The sequence below is a fragment of the Chiloscyllium punctatum genome, chromosome 10 (genome assembly GCF_047496795.1).
Source record: "Chiloscyllium punctatum isolate Juve2018m chromosome 10, sChiPun1.3, whole genome shotgun sequence".
Classification (NCBI taxonomy): domain Eukaryota; kingdom Metazoa; phylum Chordata; class Chondrichthyes; order Orectolobiformes; family Hemiscylliidae; genus Chiloscyllium; species Chiloscyllium punctatum.
This window is the reverse complement of record NC_092748.1, coordinates 114,118,092-114,131,085: the sequence shown is the minus strand read 5'-3', so window position 1 is coordinate 114,131,085 and position 12,994 is coordinate 114,118,092. Positions and strand designations below refer to the sequence as shown.

The following is a 12,994-nucleotide window of genomic DNA, read 5'->3' as shown; positions in this document are numbered from 1 at the left end:
CTTTTAAATGTTGTAACTGTACCTGCATCCACCACTTCCTCTGGCAGTTCATTCTATACAAGAACCACTCTGTGTGTAAAAAAAGTCCTTTTTAAAAACTTTCTCCTCTCACCTTAAAAATAATGCCCCTTAATTTTGAAATCCCTCAGCCTAGGGAAAAGACCCTTGCTATTCTCCTTATCTATGCCCTTCATGGTTTTATAAACCTCTATAAGGTCACCCCTCAATCTCCAGTGAAAAACGCCCCAGCCTATACAGCCTCTTCTTCCTTATAACTCAAACCCTCAATTCCTGGCTCTCATTGTGGAAAACGAGATTTTCCTCATGTCATCATTTCACCTTTTGCCAATGACTTTGAGTTTGTGTCCTTTGGTTTTTGATGCTTTCACCAATGAGAACAGGTCTGTCCTATCCAGTCTATCCAGACCCCCTTAAGGTTTTGACTGTATGTCCCAAATCTCTCATCTTCTCTCCTCCACAGAGATCAGGCCCAGCTTCTCTGATCTTTCTACATCAGTGAAGTTCCCTGGAACCTTTCCTGTACTCTACTCTAATGCCTATGTGTCCTTCTTGAAGGAAAAGGGTAAATGGAACCAAGTGTCCCAGTGCCAGTATTGGGGACCTGTGCACAATGAGATGTCAAAACCAAGAGCCCTCTCAGGGATAACATTGAATAGTTTCATGGCATTAGTTCTCCCAAAGAGCATCACTGAAACAGATTCTCGTCACTTAGTTGTCATTGGTGGGAGCTTGCTGTGCATTGGCTGCCATGGTTTCCTATAGGTTAACAGTGACTACACTTCAAACGCAGTACATGGCCCCTTTGGCTGTAAATCACTTTGGAATAGCTCAGATTCTGAAAGGCGCTATACAAAGCAAGCCTGTGAAGTTCATTGGTGAACCAAGTGCTGAGATGCCACAATTTGGTTTGAAAAGAATGAAATTATGCGTCTATATAAAACCAATGAAGCAATTCTGCAGGGTAATTATTGATGTGATTTCCTAAACACATCAGCCAACTCTACTCTGCAAGCTCCCACGAACAGCAAAGTGATAAAGACCCAGAATTTTGGCAAATTTTGTTTGTAACATTGGTCAAGGGATAGTGGGAAGAACTCTTCTGCTCTTCATTAAAATAGGAACCATGAGTTCTTTCACATCTACCCAAGCAAGTAGATATGGCAATACTTTAATGTCACATAATGTCCTAATACTTATTGACTACAGTTCCGCCTTCAACAGCATAATTCCAAACAAACTCATCTCTGAACTCCAGCACCTAGGCCTTGGCTCCACGCTCTGTGACTGGAACAGAGGCTTCCTGACCCATTGATCGCAAGAATAAGTGACAACACCTCCTTCACCATAATCCCCAACATCAGTGCCCCCCAAGGCTGCACACTCAGCCCCTGACTCTACTTCTCCTTATACACCGACCAGGAGAAAGTGAGGACAGCACACGCTGGAGAGTCAGAGTCGAAAGGTGTGGCACCGGAAAAGCACAGCAGGTCAGGCAGTATCCGAGGAGCAGGAGAGTCGATGTTTCACACATAAGTCCTATATCAGGACATGCCTGAAATATCGATTCTCCTGCTCTTCGGATGCAGCCTGACCTACTGTGCTTTCCCGGTGCCACACTTCTCGACTCCTTATACACTCATGACCGTGTGGCCAAAAGTTTGTTGTTGGTCTGTTCACCGGGCTGGTAGGTTTGTTGGCAGACATTTCGTCCCCTTCCTAGGAGACATCATCAGTGCTATGTTACCTCCTGTGAAACGCTGCCGTGCTCTTCTGCTATGAACTGATGTGGTTCTGTTTGTGCTGTTCCTGATCTTTCCATTGCAGCAGTTTGTATACTGGGTCCAGGTTAATGTGTTTGCTGATGGAGTTGAACGATGAGTAATCATTCTCATCTGCCAACAAACCTACCAGCTCAGCAAACAGACCAACAACGAATCCAACCAGCTCCCGAGCTACAGATCTTCACAAAAATATGGAAGTTTATATAGGTGTACTGTAGAAAGCATCCCATCTGGATGCATCAGTGTGGTACGGCAACTACTATTCCTCAGACCGCAAGAAATCACAGAAAGTTGTGAACATAGCCTAGTCCATTATGCAAAAACCAGCCTTCCATCTACACTTCCTGCTGCCTCAGGAAAGCAATTAACATAATTGAAGACTCCTCCCATCCTGGGTATACTCACTTCCACCCTCTTCCGTCACGCAGATGTATGACTGACCTGCGCTGTGCTTCTTACCTCATGGTTTACAGCTGTGTCATTTCACTGACTTAAAGCCACTACTATATTTCTATTCCATGGATAGTTAAGAGCTGTACAACATAGAATAAGGTCATTTGGTTCATCATATGTGTCTCCCTTTTGGAGGCTTCTTTTGAATCTGTCAAAAGCAGTATCAGCATTGACAATGCCAGTGTACAGTGTTTAAAACAACTCTGTAAAACAAAATCACTTGTGATCCCACTCTCAGCCCCAAGACACTGAATCTGTCCCCTCCCTGACAAATACAGAGGCTGAGCAGAGACTGGGGATTGTCCCTAAGGGTGTGTCAGTGAGATTCTGGGTACATACATCTTGACTGCAGTGTGTACACACATGTGTGTATGTATTGATTGTGTTCCTGAGTACGTCGATGGATGAAAGATGGTGCCTGTCAGTGTGCCCATCTCACTGTAAAGTTTGAGTGTCGATAGTCCAATAGGTGGAACTGTCTATAAATCCCAAGCTGTCCCTGCCCCAGTAATAATTCACAAAAGGCACAGACTCCTGGACACTCTCACACACTCTCCCAGTCACACACACATTCCCAATCACTCAGTGCATTTCACTCACATGTTCGCACTCTGACAAACTCTCACACATTGAAGCAACTATCTTCACACACTCACTCTTATTCTGTCATCCTCATTAAATCACACTGTCACACACACACACCCGTTCATGTACATACATGCTGTCACATTCACTTACACACCCGTTCATGTACATACATGCTGTCACATTCACTTACACACCCATTCATGTACATACATGCTGTCTCACACACACACACACCCATTCATGTACATACATGCTGTCACATGCACTTACACACCCACCCACCCCTCTCACTGATAGACAGACACACAACCTCATCATTCTTACCTGTTCTAACACAGGGTCATCATATTTATGACTGAAGGGTCAAGAACAATGGGTTTACTTTTACAGTGAAAGGCAGAAAGTTAAGGGGGAATTTGATGAATTTACTTTTCACCCAGAGGCTAGTGGGGATCTGGAATATACTGTCTGGGGGGTTAGTTGAGACAGGAAACCTCACAAACTTTAAAAAGTGCATGGATGAACACATAAAATGCCTTAACATTCAAGACTATGGACTTAGTGTAGGAAAGTGGGAGGGTATAGGTTGTAGAGCAGTTTTGGCAGTGCATCAATGGATCAAAGGGCCTCTACTGTACTGTATGACTCTCTGATTCTATATCCATCATGCTATCAGCCAGTGCATTCCAGATCCTAAACACTTGTGCAAAATAGCCTTTCCTCTCTTGGCAGAGACTGCCACTGAACCACGAGTGAAATGTGACTATTGTGTGAATGCAATAAACACTAGCCACTCCTTGTATCTGAACGTATTTAAATATCACACGCACACGACATTTGAGTCAAACATGAAGCGAGGCAAAGCAAACTAAATTTGGCACCATGGGTAAACTATCAAGTGGATGGAGAGCCGTGGATTCAGGAAGCAGAAAGGAAGGGAGATGAAAATAGATAGTCTATAGGAATGCAACATTTTGAACCACGAGTAGGCCATTCAGCCCTATTCCCCCAATTCTATAAGACCGTGGCTGATCTGGTTGAGATCTCATCTTCACTTTTCTGGCAGTCCCCATTACCCTCGACTCCCTCATCTACTGAAGATCTGTTCAAATCTGCCTTGATCGAATTCAAGGAATTTACATCCACCCAATAAATTCCAAAAGCCAGATTATCCCTCTACATCCCATTCCCAACTCCATTGCTGCAAAGACTTAAATGGCCTCAAAAACTGACAAATATTTCCTTTGGCATTACAATCAAACACAACAGACCTAGATGCCCAAGTTCAGGCTCAAAATGAACTGACCAGCTCCTCTGGTAAACCATTACCTGTCAACAAACTTCATAAATTAGCATATCACAACTATGAACATAAAATACCCTGAGCTGCTTCACAGGAACATTATAAAGCAGAACTAGACACAGAGCTTTAACATTTATAGGGGCAGATTCCTGAAGACTTGGTCAGACCAGTGGACTGAGTTTCCTGAATATGTCACCTCCAAGACACACAATGAGCAGAAAGCAGACTGACAGTGTTCTCTGGCAATAAGAGGATTTTACTGCTCCTTGGATGCTGCCTGAACTGCTGTGCTCTTCCAGCACCACTAATCCAGAATCTGGTTTCCAGCATCTGCAGTCATTGTTTTTACCCAATAAGAGGATCAGCCTGTCTGTCAAAGGATGGATGTGAAATAGATTGTACAATAGAATAGGAGGAGTTCATATTTTATTTCCTATCAGTAGTCCTCTCACCCTCTCTCTCCTACTGCCTTTGCAGTGTCCTACCCTTCCTCCCATCACTCCTCAGACAGAAGGGAGGATGGCTCATAATGCATGCATACCGCCATTTACCCAACCTTTCATGGACAGACCTCCTGCCTTCCAGCTCCCACAGACAGGCCACATCCACTGCCTCGCACTTGCAGTAAGCCTCTCCCACTGCCCCAGCACCTGGGCCAGGCTCCATCCCCACTGCCCAGCACCCGGCTAGGCTCCCCTCCCCCACTACCCCAGCCTCCGGCTAGGCTCCCCTCCCCCACTACCCCAGCCTCCGGCTAGGCTCCCCTCCCCCACTACCCCAGCACCCAGGGCCCAGCTCCACCCCCACTGCCCCAGCACCCGGGCCCGGCCCCACCCTCACTACCCCAGCACCCGGCCAGGCTCCCCCCCCCACCCCCCACTACCCCAGCACCCGGGCCAGGCTCCATCCCCACTGCCCCGACACCCAGGCCTGGCTCCACCCCCACTACCCCAGTACCTGGGCCCGGCTCCCCTCCCCCACTACCCCAGTACCTGGGCCCGGCTCCCCTCCCCCACTACCCCAGCACCCGGCTAGGCTCCATCCCCACTGCCCCGACACCCAGGCCTGGCTCCATCCCCACTACCCCAGCACCCGGCCAGGCTCCATCCCCACTACCCCAGCACCCAGGCCTGGCTCCATCCCCACTACCCCAGCACCCGGCCAGGCTCCATCCCCACTACCCCAGCACCCAGGCCTGGCTCCATCCCCACTACCCCAGCACCCGGCCAGGCTCCATCCCCACTACCCCAGCACCCAGGCCCGGCTCCATCCCCACTACCCCAGCACCCGGCCAGGCTCCATCCCCCACTGCCCCAGCACCCAGGCCAGGCTCTCTCCCCCCCACCATTCCCACACTGCCCCAGCACCCGGGCCAGACTCTCTCCCACCACCACTCCCTCAGCCTCCCCACTACTGGGCCAGGCTCCCCCCCCCACCATTCCCACACTGACCCAGCACCCAGGCTAGGCCTCACCACCCCCGCCTCCCCACTTTTGATCCTCCTCCAGTGCAACCACATCCTGCCTGACATGATAATTATTAGGGAACATGGATTTTTTTTTTGAATGGCCACACAGGCTCTAGGGGCTGAGTGAGTTACTCCTGCACATAATTCCTGAAGTTGTATGACTGAACAGCTGACACCTCTTTTTGGAAGATGCTCCTGATTATTCCCTTTCAGTATTTAAAGGGGTTGGAGGGTTTGAGCTACAGGGAGAGGCTGAATAGGCTGGTGCTATTTTCCCTGGACCGTCGGAGGCTGAGGGGTGACCTCATAGAGGTTTATAAAATCATGAGGAGCATGGGTAGGGTAAATAAACAAGGTCTTTTCCCTGGGGTGGGGGAGTCCATAACCAGAGGACTTAAGTTTAGGATGAGAGGGGTAAGATATAAAAGGCATAATACCTAAGGGGCAACGTTTTCACACAGAGGGTGGTACGTGTATGGAATGAGCCGCCAGAGGAAGTTGTGGATGCTGGGACAATTGCATAATTTAAAAGGCATCTGGATGGATATACGAATAGGAAGGGTTTAGTGGGATATGGGCCCAGTGCTGGCAAATGGGACTAGATTGGGTTGGGATATCTGGTCAGCATGGATGCGTTGGATTGAAGGGTCTGTTTCTATGCTGTACATCTCGATGGGCCATAGTTCAAGAGTTTATGAAAATGTCAATGCATGAAAAACCAACAATACTGTGGATTATTGTTTGTAGCCAAGAACCAAAAAGATGTGCAGGTCAGGTGGATTGGCCAATCTAAATTGCCCATAGTGTTAGGTGCATTAGTCAGAGGGAAGTGGGTCTGGGTGGGTTAATCTTTGGAGGGTCGGTGTGGGCTTGTCGGGCCGAAGGGCCTGTTTCCACACTGTAGGAATCTAATCTAATCTAAGCATAATACATATCTTTAAAAACAGTGAGTTATGATCTGAAACACACCCACAGAAGTGGATGGAATTTGCCTGAAGGAGTAACAGTGGTTGGGATTTAGGGTTACAGGGGTTTTTTTTAAATTCATTCTTGGGATGAGGGCATCCCTGGCTAGGCCAGCATTTATTGTCCATCCTTAACTGCCTATCAGGTAGTTAAGAATCAACCACATTGGCTGTGGGCCTGTGAACCAGATGGCTTTTTCTCACAATTGACAATGGATTCATGCTCATCATTCAGACTCTTCAATCCAGATTTTTTTTAAATTGAATTCAAAATCCACCATTTGGATTCGAACCTGGGCTCCCAGAACAATACCTGGTTCACTGAATTAACAGCCAAATGCTAACGCCTCTAGTCCATTGCCTCTGGACCAGTAATCCAGAGAGAAGTTCAAATCCCATCATGACTGGGCAATTTAAATTTATACCCACAACAGCACAGCACAGGAATAGGCCCTTCCTGGACCTCTCCATCTCCACTAATGACGACCGACTTGACACTGACATTTTTTACAAACCCACCGACTCCCACAGCTACCTGGATTACACCTCTTCCCACCCTACCTCTTGCAAAAATGCCATCCCATATTCCCAATTTCTCCGCCTCCACCGGATCTGCTCCCAGGAGGACCAGTTCCACCACAGAACACACCAGATGGCCTCCTTCTTTAGAGACCGCAATTTCCCTTCCCACGTGGTTAAAGATGCCCTCTAACGCATCTCGTCTACATCCCGCACCTCCGCCCTCAGACCCCATCCCTCCAACCGTAACAAGGACAGAACGCCCCTGGTGCTCACTTTCCACCCTACCATAAACCAAATCATCCGCCGACATTTCTGCCACCTCCAAACAGACCCCACCACCAGGGATATATTTCCCTCCCCACCCCTTTCCGCCTTCCGCAAAGACCATTCCCTCCGTGACTACCTGGTCAGGTCCACACCCCCCTACGACCCACCCTCCCATCCTGACACTTTCCCCTGCCACTGCAGGAACTGTAAAATCTGCACCCACACCTCCTCCCTCACCTCTATCCAAGGCCCTAAAGGAGCCTTCCACATCCATCAAAGTTTTACTTGCACATCCACCAATATCATTTATTGTATCCGTTGCTCCCAATGCGGTCTCCTCTACATTGGGGAGACTGGGCGCCAACTAGCAGAGCGCTTTAGGGAACATCTCCGAGACACCCACACCAATCAACCACACCGCCCCGAGGCCCAACATTTCAACTCCCCCTCCCACTCTGCTGAGGACATGGAGGTCCTGAGCCTCCTTCACCGCCGCTCCCTCACCACCAGACGCCTGGAGGAAGAACGCCTCATCTTCCGCCTCGGAACATTCAACCCCAGGGCATCAATGTGGACTTCAACAGTTTCCTCATTTCCCCTTCCCCCACCTCATCCTAGTTTGAAACTTCCAGCTCAGCATTGTCCCCATGACTTGTCCGGACTTGTCCTACCTGCCTATCTCCTTTTCCACCTATCCACTCCACCCTCTCCTCCCTGACCTATCACCTTCATCCCTTCCCCCACTCACCCATTGTATTCTATGCTATTTTCTCCCCACCCCCACCCTCCTCTAGCTTATCTCTCCATGCTTCAGGCTCACTGCCTTTATTCCTGATGAAGGGCTTTTGCCCGAAACATCGATTTCGAAGCTCCTCGGATGCTGCTTGAACTGCTGTGCTCTTCCAGCACCACTAATCCAGAATCTGGTTTCCAGCATCTGCAGTCATTGTTTTTACCACCATGTCTGTGCCCACAATTATGCCATTTTAAAATAATCGCATTTTCCTGCACATGGTCTTTCTATTCACTGCCTGTTCACACATCAGTATGCAGGTCTCTTAAACATTGCTATCATTTTTAATTCATGTGATTTTGGAACAAAAAAGTATCAGTTATAATGACCATTAATCTCTTGGATTGTAGTAAGAACCCATCTGGTTCACTAATGTTCTTCATAGGAAGGAGGTCTGCCACCCTTACCTGGGTAAAAACAATGACTGCAGATGCTGGAAACCAGATTCTGGATTAGTGGTGCTGGAAGAGCACAGCAGTTCAGGCAGCATCCGAGGAGCAGTAAAATCGACGTTTCGGGCAAAAGCCCTTCATCAGGAATAAAGGCAGAGAGCCTGAAGCATGGAGAGATAAGCTAGAGGAGGGTGGGGATGGGGAGAAAGTAGCATACCTTGGAGTTGCAGTGGGAGAGGGACTCCCTGAGATTCTTGTAGAGAGAGGAGGAAAACTTCTTCAAGGCAGGCATCCTTGCAAGAGAGGTCAGGCCTCGATGTGACTCCAGACCTACAGCAATGCGACTGATTCTTAGCTTTCCTCTGTAATAACTGAGCAAGTCACTCAGTTCAAGGGACAAATAGGGATGGATAATAAATCCTGGCCTTATCAGGGCAGTTTAGTGGCTCAGTGGTTAGCAGTGCCACCTTACAGTGCCAAGGACCTGGGTTCAATTCCACCCTCAGGTCCACCCTCACATACTGTGTCTGCATGGGTTTCCTCCTATGGTCTAGATGTGCAGGTTAGGTGGACTGGCCACACTAAATTGCCCATGCTATCCAGGGATGTGTAGGCTAGGTGGATTAGCCACGGGAAATGTAGGGTTACAGGGATTGATAGGATACTGTGCAGAGGGACAGTTTGGACTTGAGGGGTTGAATGGTCTGCTCCCACACTGTAGGGATTCTATGAACTAACGTTCACATTGAATGAAAAGTATGTTTTGTTAATTCAGAGTCTTTAAAAAGACTTGCATTTACTTAACGAGCTGACATCCCAAAGCACTTTACCATTAACGAAGCGTTGTTTCAAGGTGTAGTCATGGTTGGCATCAAGGAAAGACGATGGTGAATTTGAGCACAGCAGGATCCCACAAACAAATACTTTTGAAGAAGAGGTACACACATTGACCTAGCTGAGAGAACAGGAGAAATTGAGGACTGCAGATGCTTAAAAATGTGCTGCTGGAAAAGCGCAGCAGGTCAGGCAGCATCCAAGGAGCAGGAGAATCGACGTTTCGGGCATAAGCCCTTCTTCAGGAAGAAGAGGACTGCAGATGCTGGAGAGTCTGAGTCAAGAAGTGTGGCCCTGGAAAAGCACAGCAGGTCAGGCAGCATAAGCCCTTCCCGAAATGTCGATTCTCCTCCTCCTCAGATGCTGCCTGACCAGCTGTGCTTTTCCAGCACCACACTTTTTGACTGCCAGCTGGGAGTATCCCAATGCTCTGGGAAGTATGTCATGGGGACCTTCTCAAGCGAGATTTGGCAAACCCTGCGGAGGGAGGTCACGATGACCTCAAACGGACTCTTTCTCTCCCTCTCTCTCTCCATTCTTCCAGCACTTTCTCGGTTTTCATTTCCAAAACCGCACAAGGTTTGGGGGAAGGGGAGGGGCAGAGAATGACTGACAGCCGCTGCGGGCAATGGGGATGAACGGGGTGGCAGGCCAGGCGTCCAATGAGTGGCCGCAGGAGGCGGGGCAACAAACACAACACAACATGAAGCCCCCTCCTGCCTCTGCACCAAAGTAGACACAAAGTAACACAATGTGGACATAAAGTAACAATCGCACCATAACGTAACAAGTGAGACAAAGGGAAAATGGATCCTGGGTTACAAAGTATCCAGCAGAACAATGAGGTGGTTACAATGTATCACAGCAACCGCTAACAATTCGGAGAGAGGGGAGTTTTTGATGGGGACAGGAATCCAACTGCTGAAAGACTGTACCTCAAAAAGCTGTTTAAATCGGGGTGCTAACAACAGAACAAGTCTTCGGAGACAGCTAATTATAACACGGGTTCATCTCCACTGCCCGCTGGAGCAGGGCTGGGGAGACGGTGGTTAATTAAAAGATTTTTTTTTAGTAAGTATTTTATTGCAATGCTCCTACCTGGCTGTTTCAGTGAGCTGTCAGTCTCTCTCTCTGTCTGTCTGTCTGTGTGTGAGTGTGTGTGTGTATCTCTGTGCTGTTTCTGCCGGCCTGCCCTTCACTCTGAGCTCACCGCGACGTCGACAATAAAGCTGCAGAAACGTCCAGAAACAAAAAAAAACCCTCCAGCCCCAGGACGCACGCGCGCTCACTGCCCCCCCCCCCCCCAAGCGGTTGTCAGTCACCAAGAGGCTGCAGGGACCAACTCGAGGAACATTGTCTATCAGGCTGTGTCCAGATGCTTGCCGGGTCCCTGCTGGGCAGAAGGAGGGGGAAACAGTCCAACAAGCTAAAAGATAAAAAAAATTCTCCTGAAATAAAGCTTGATTGATAAAGGTATAATGGGTGACAGTTGAAATTTGATATGCATTAAAGTGATGGTGCCCCCACTTCGGATCTAGCAGGCCTTCAAGTCCTGTGTGCTCCAGATGGTGCTGTGGTAGAGTTCCTCTCTCTGAGGTAAGAGACCTGGGTTTCAAGTCCCGCCCGCTCCAGAGACATCTCTGACCCAGCTGATTTAAGAAATATCTTAAGAGCAAGATAATTCAGCTTTTCACTGTTCTGGGTCCCTCAATATTACACATGCATATTTCATGTTAAAATATTCTTAGCTGAATACAACTGGAGGGGAAGGTGGGAAGAGAATCTCAGAATGTTTACAATGCAGGACACCATTCAGACTATTGAGCCTGTTCAGTTCTATCACCCAGTGCCAATCTCCTGCCTTTTCTCTGTCTCTTAACAGTTCTAAGGAAGGGTCACTGGACTCAAAACATTTAACTCTGACTTTTCTTCACAAATGTTGCCAGACCTGCTGAACTTTTCCAGCAACTTATGTTTTTGTTTCTGATTTACAGCATCTGCAGTGCTAACAGTTTTTATGGTGTATTAGTCCTGCCCAGATTTCCATCACTGACACACACTGAGGTGTTTTTTCAAGATACTAGTTAAGAAGTCACAAAGCCATCAAACTATGCAGTAAGAATAGGTCTACAAACTGTATATACCCCCACAGCAATATTGAGAAGATTTGTAGCTCATGTTGAGGTTCTGGATATGGGTTTGCTCACTGAGCTGGGAAGTTCATTTCCAGATGTTTTGTCACACTACTAGGTAACATTTTCAGTGGGCCTCCAGGTGAAGCACTGCTGATAATTCCTAAGCACTGCTTTCTATTTATATGTTTGGGTTTCTTTGAGTGGGTGATGTCATTTCCTGTGGTGACATCATTTCCTATTTTTCTCAGGGGGTGGTAGATGGGGTCTAACTCTTTGTGTTTGTTGATAGAGTTCAGGTTGGAATTCCATGCTTCTGTGTTGTCCCAGTCGAAGTGTTGTCCTTCCTCATCCATACGTGAGGATACTAGTGAGAGAGGGTCATGTCTTTTTGTGGCTAGTTGGTGTTCATGTATCCTGGTGACTAGTTTTCTGCCTGTTTGTCCAATGTAGTGTTTGTGACAGTCCTTGCACGGTATTTTGTAAATAACATTAGTTTTGTTGTTGTCTGTACAGGGCCTTGTTAGCTGCTGTTTTAGTGTGTTGGTGCAAAATACCATGCAAGGACTGTAACAAACACTACATTGGACAAACAGGCAGAAAACTAGCCACCAAGATACATGAACACCAACTAGCCACAAAACGACATGACCCTCTCTCACTAGTATCCTCACATATGGATGAGGAAATACACCACTTCGACTGGGACAACACATCCATCCTAGGACAAGCCGAACAAAGACACGCACGAGAATTCCTAGAAGCATGGCATTCCAACCGGAACTCTATCAACAAACACATCGAGTGAGACCCCATCCACCACCCACTGAGAATGGAACAGGAAATGACATCACCACAGGAAATGACATTACAAACCCAAAGAATCCCAAACATATAAATAGAAAGCAGGAATTATCAACAGTGCTTCGCCTGGAGGCTCACTGAAGATGTTACCTACTAGGGTGATGAAATGTCTGGAAATAAACCTTCCAGCTCAGCAAGCAAACCTACATCCAGATTTGGAGCCAGTACATTTGTATATATGTATGTGTGTATGTTCCCCCAAATCCCTTGGAAATACTAATCCTAAATAACTTATTTGATGAAAATAAAACTGACCTGACATAAGCAGGATCATCTGCATTGAATCCACGTCTATATGTTAATGGATTATTCAAGGCATTATTACAGTCCATAACAAGACAGACTTGGGATGGTTTTCTTGACACAATCTTTGAAACCAGAGTGATTTGGGATTTTCTTTTAAGAAATATGTTTCCAGTAATAGGTAGAAGCAGTCAAAATGAAAAAGGGAAAACACCAGCCAATAGTAAAAGCAGCACAGCATTGTGTAGGGCTTTCATGAACTTTTATATATGTTACTGATTTAATTCACCAATGCCCATCTGATTTGTCTAATCAATATGCAGTTGAAATCACCCATGAAAATTATAGAGCCCTTCTAACACACCTCC

At 47.3% G+C, this 12,994-nt stretch overlaps 1 protein-coding gene across 4 annotated transcripts in view; it reads right to left on the bottom strand.

The window, feature by feature from the left end:
- The window catches only part of dnajb2 (DnaJ heat shock protein family (Hsp40) member B2), a 92,213-nt gene extending 81,575 nt beyond the window's left edge, over positions 1–10,638 (bottom strand). For 3 of the 4 annotated variants that reach the window (XM_072579968.1, XM_072579969.1, XM_072579964.1), the window contains exon 1: positions 10,486–10,638. The gene's annotated coding sequence lies outside the window, so the exon portion shown is untranslated. Of the gene's footprint in view, positions 1–9,383; positions 9,509–10,485 lie in introns of all 4 variants that reach the window. The other variant, XM_072579965.1, reaches the window with a different exon arrangement.
- Positions 10,639–12,994: the final 2,356 nt, after the last annotated feature.